General features: G+C 39.4%; 1 long non-coding RNA gene across 1 annotated transcript; it reads right to left on the bottom strand.

Annotated features, from left to right (window-relative positions):
- Positions 1-1,393: 1,393 nt before the first annotated feature.
- On the bottom strand, positions 1,394-5,258 carry LOC146762809 (uncharacterized). The gene is made up of 2 exons (XR_014942335.1): positions 5,147-5,258; positions 1,394-1,696 (listed from the first exon to the last, which is right to left on the bottom strand). It is a non-coding gene; the product is annotated as an uncharacterized LOC146762809 (long non-coding RNA).
- Positions 5,259-5,417: the final 159 nt, after the last annotated feature.

A 5,417-nucleotide genomic window follows, 5' to 3' on the forward strand; every position in this document is an offset into this window, starting at 1 on the left:
AAAACAGTATATTGAGTAATATCATATAATAAATACCCTTTCTTCATTTAAAAGCTTCAGCAGGTTCTCTTTAATGGCAACTTGGTATTTGGAAATACTATTTACTAAATAAAGAATGTCATCCTGCTTAAGTTAATAAAAATGCATTTTGGTAATAAGTGTCAGCGACTGTATTTCTTCCACCCTTTCTCTAGGACTCTGGCAAATTAGCCCAGCTTTATCTGTGATGGAGAAGGAAGAAAATCAATTGAAGAAGGACCATGATCATAGTTTATATGAAAAAAATTGCTCTTTACTTCAATGATGCATGCCAGTGCATTTCACAAGTGCAAAAAGGAGCCTCATTGCTCTTATTGGTGAGTGGGGCTTTTTGATATATTGGTAATGGTCATCTATGTATGTTTTCACTTTCTAGCAATCAGGACTTGTAGCAGAAGAATTTGGAGCCTGTGAATCAACTAAATCAAAACGTTCAGACCAACAATCAAATTTTTCTCCTATTTTGCTTTACCATGCAAAGGTATTATTGGTTGAGGGAACTGGGCTTGTTTAGCTTAGAGAAGAGAAGACTCTGGGAAGACCTCATTGTGGCATTCCAATATTTGAAGGAAGCATATAAACAGGAGGGGATACAACTGTTTATGAGGGTGGATAGTGATAGAATAAGGGGGAATGGTTTTAAACTGAGACAGGGGAGGTTTAGGTTAGATACTAGGAGGAAGTTTTTCACACAGAGGGTGGTGACGCACTGGAACAGGTTGCCCAAGGAGGCTGTGGATGCCCCATCCCTGGAGGCATTCAAGGCCAGGCTGGATGTGGCTCTGGGCAGCCTGGTCTGGTGGTTGGTGACCCTGCAAGTAGCAGGGGGGTTGAATCTAGATGGTCATTGTGGTCCTGTTCAACCCAGGCCATTCTACGATTCTACGATGCGATTCTATGATTATGAAGACAGTCTAACTTTTCTCAGCATCCAGTAGTTTTGAATTCCCAAAAAATTTGAGATTGCCTACATTTATAAGGGAGAAACCCATGCACCTGTTTCAGCAGCTGTTCTAAGAGTAGGTAATGCTGACTGCTCAGATGTGATCTAGCATTAAGCTAGTCTTCTAAACAGATTTTTTACATCTTTTTGGACCTATAATTTTTTTCCAGCAACACACATTTAGTCTTCCTTTAATCTTTATCCTCAACTATAGCATGAGATTGTTCATGGAAGAGAAAACTGAGTATCTGAGGTCTAGGCTAATCACAGTAATATTTTGGGTGTCATTCAAACTTTACAATATACATTTCCTTATTTATCATATTATTAGTGCTGGGAACTGCATTCCTGCCAGATCTTGGCAGATTCTGCAGTCTCCTACTTGATCAAATAAATACATGCACTAATAAGTACATTATGCACTAAATTTTTACTGATGTCATAGACTTTGAACTATCTTAATACTGTGATTTAATCACAGCTTTGGTTTCAGGGCTTTGCCTCCAGAGGCTGCTGGTGCACTGTTACTATGCCCATGGTCAGGGCTCTCTGTCCTTCCATCCTGGTAATCAGGCAGTGGGGTCAGCTTGGAAGAAATGTCTTGTAACTGCTGTTATGCTCATACTGGAGGCTTTCTGCTTCCCCAGAAGTGAAATGTCCTGCAGATCTCTTCCGGCCAGTGCTCCAGGGTGGTTCTCTTTTATCTCTTTCTCTCTGGAAAACAGAATCATCATAGCCATAATCATCATAGCACCATTTCACAGCACCTCTTCTCAGCTGGTACTGCAGTCAGGGACGGGAAGGACTGAGAGATCTGCAGCTACTTCCTGAATATCAGAGCTGGGAGAGGAGATCAGCAGTTAATATTAGGCAATTTGGAGTAAACTTCTATCTGTGACTCAGCAATGACTCATCTCCCATTCAAAGTAACAGATCGATGAGGGTTGGAGGCTCCTTATGGAACACTGAGAACTGCGCAGGATTTCAGAAGTGATGCAGAGATGCCATGGGAAGGCTGTAACCTAAATATAGGGTCTTAAACATCCAGAAAGCTCCAAAATCCTTAAATATTATAAATAAATAAACAGATAAATAAATAAGAAGAGAGAGAGAGAAAATCTGGGCTCTGGGCCAAGTTTAATATCTGATGTGAGTACAGACATACATAGGATGTGAACTGTGGTCTGCATAAGGTGCAGGGAATTACGTTAGCCAGATGCATTTATCTCCCCGATCTTATTCTGAACTACAGTTTTTATGACGTGAGGAAGCAAGATTTTAAAATCAATATTCTACTTTTAAATGCATCTTTATGTAGTAAAGTCCAGATAAATCTGCAAACAAATTACCAAAATTTTCATTAAGATTCATTTACTGCTGACGTTAAAATAGTTCTTATCTAAACATGTTTGCCTTTATTTCAACATGAGAAGTATTTCAATTTGGGAAGATCCGAATTTCCATGTCACAGGCCCCATTATGAAAAGCAAATTATGTTAGATACCAGAAGAAGAAATTCTGCTGTTGTCATGGTGACAGCAATTAGCAGCACTTAAAACAGCAAACAATGGATTTAATAGTTTGGTCTAATAGTGGCTTAATTGCTTAGTATTCTAGTTTGTCTATCAGCATTTCTATATACAGAATATTTTAATGCTGTGCTCCCATCACGTGGTGATTTCACTTATCATTTTGAAGGAGAACTTCAGCAACATCATTACCATAAATATTTTTGATTCTGTATATAGTGGGATGGTCAAGGTAAATGCTTTCTCACAGTCCTGCTTGAGCACCTCCTGTCACGCAGCACAGAGATTGTTAGACAGATAGGAGCAGCCTGTGATCATTTTACTGTAATAGTAAAAAATCATCTGAATTTCATTGCAATTGTATCTGTTCCAAAATGAGTGGGGATTTGCAAACTATTGTGGCCAGCCAGGGATTCGGTTCATTATGGCTTGTGTAAGGAGCACATTTTCCGTGGTGCAGACACCAAATGTAAGCCTTTCCTTCTCCTCATTTTTTCTTCAGGCTGTGGAAATGGAAAATACATTCATATCAGTTCTCAAGCCTATAAGCTGGGAGGCAACTACTGCTTCCTGATGTTGGAACCAGCATGAAATGAAGGCCATGAAGGCCATGAAGCGATGGTAAATGAGAGCTTGTGTCTGACATACAAAAGGAAGAGCATCCCTATCCATCCCAGACTGAAAATTCTGCTTACTGTTGGTGTCTATAGCTCAGATCCATACAAAGCTGAAGGATTTTAAGCTGGCTTCTCGGTCTCTTCTAGGTTAAATGTGTGGGTTTCTTTCTCCTTCAGTAACGAAATTTGAGTTGTGTAGACCAGGGAGATCAATCTCAGCAGACAAAAAACACCATCGCAAACACAGTGACAAACTGCAATACAGGTAAGTCACACAGATACGAGTTCCACTCTAGTGCAAGCACTACTGGGCTACAATGTGAAAAAAAGGAAAGCATTCGCTTATTTGTGCTTTATCAGGCAGCAGAAATGTTGAACGCTGTCTCTGTACAAAAGACAATGTAACAAAAGTTGCTTAGGAACACTTGGGAAATTTCCCAAGCATGGTATTAAATCCTTCTGCTCCTTCCCAAACACCAGTTTTTATTCCCACTCTACAATCTGGCAGCCAACACAGTTATTTCTGTGCTTGTGAGGGGAGTGACCATAGCACTCATACAGCAGAAAGACTGTTCTCAGCCGAATCAAATCCCTTTTGCTTCACTGCAGCAAGACCTGCTACCGCAAAAGCAGGGGACAGCACAGAAGGAGCCAGCAACAAAGCAAGCAGAAGTATTTCAAAGGCTTAAAATGTCCATCAAATAACATCAAATTTCACTCCTTGTAAGATTTTCCTTTGTTGTTTGGTTGCCCTTTTCTACCTAACTTAATGATGGAGGAACTACTTGCCTGCCACTTTGAAAGCAGACACGGAATAGTAGCTGTAGCCTTTGCTATTTTTTCTCTGAAATGTAGAAGTTTCTTGTTAGGAGCCTTGAAATTACTCAGCTGCTTCTTACAAGTGAGGTGTTAAGGTTATGCTGATTAAAAGTAGGACAATAGTGTAAATTAAACAAATTACGCTGCTCAACAAACTTGATTTTCCTTTTCTCAACAAAAGGACTGTGAAGGTCTCTAAGCTATCTTAAATCAAAGTGCAGTGTTAATATCTCACATCTCCTGAAGGCAATGAGTGGCCTTACACAGCCTCTTCTCCATGTCTCAGGTGACCTTTCTTTAAGCCCTGGAGGACTTCACTTTTTTAGTTCAGGTTTATGCAGTATAATTTCACATTTGATAGAATTTTGAGATTGCATTGTTGTCTCTGGTCCATCACTCTACAGAGCTATGAATCACAGTCACATGCAGTGTTTGAAAATCTTCCAGTCATAAATTAAGAAACATGACCAATAGCTAACAGCCCTTTATTGTGATATTTGGCATTTTCTGGAAATCCTGGGTAAGATTCTTGGATGATCCTGCTCTGTCAGAAAGGGTACATAGCAATGTTCAATACTTGTCTGACTGCAGAGAGTCTTTGCCCCAGTGCTGCTTCTGACCAGACTCAGAAGAGCAGAGTGGTGGAGCTGAGGTTGTCACTGAGCTGAGGATGGACTACAGACATCTCCATCCACAGCAAGCTGAGAGCTGTTTGCACGGCTGCTAGGTGAGGTGAAGAAGCCAGAAAGACATTTAAACTACAAGTGGAACTATATAGTTATGAAGTGTGTGGCCCATACATTAAAATGGACTATATCATGGCTGCAAATTTCAAAGTTACCTCTGTTACAGCCTCCACCCTCACAGATCACGTGTGAGCCACAGTCATGATCATTATCATAGAAACACGGAATAGCTTGGTTTGGAAGGAACTTTAAAGATCATTTAGTTTACCACCTGAAAAAATAGAGCTCAGATGCATTGTAAAGTTGCAATTAGTATGTTGCACTACTGTGTCTACCTGTATATAATATATATATATATTTCACTGACTTAAGAAATCATATTCACTTTCCCAGTGCATTCACACCATTGTCTTAATTGCAGTTTAATATTAGCAAACAACAGAAATAAGCCCCTTTGCCATAAATTGATGAAGCCATTCCTGTTTGAATGAAATAGGCAGGATTTCTACTTACAGTAAAAGAGGACACACCCATGTTTCCACTTTGGCTAAGAAATCCACAACTCAGTACTAATTTTTTTTAGTATAATTTCATCTTTGTCAAGATGGTTCAAGATGGTTTTCTCCTTTACTTAAAAAGACCCTGTTCTGTGTTAATAAAAAACCTTATACATGCTGAGCTCTTGGACTTTGATATGGGAGAGTGATAAAAAGCAGGTTTTTTTCTATTAACTTGGTTAACTAATTTCATTCTTCCAAATGTAAAGGTGAAGATAATTTTCTTC

This window comes from Coturnix japonica, chromosome 1, assembly GCF_054131305.1.
Source record: "Coturnix japonica strain WE chromosome 1, WE-NBRP24, whole genome shotgun sequence".
Classification (NCBI taxonomy): domain Eukaryota; kingdom Metazoa; phylum Chordata; class Aves; order Galliformes; family Phasianidae; genus Coturnix; species Coturnix japonica.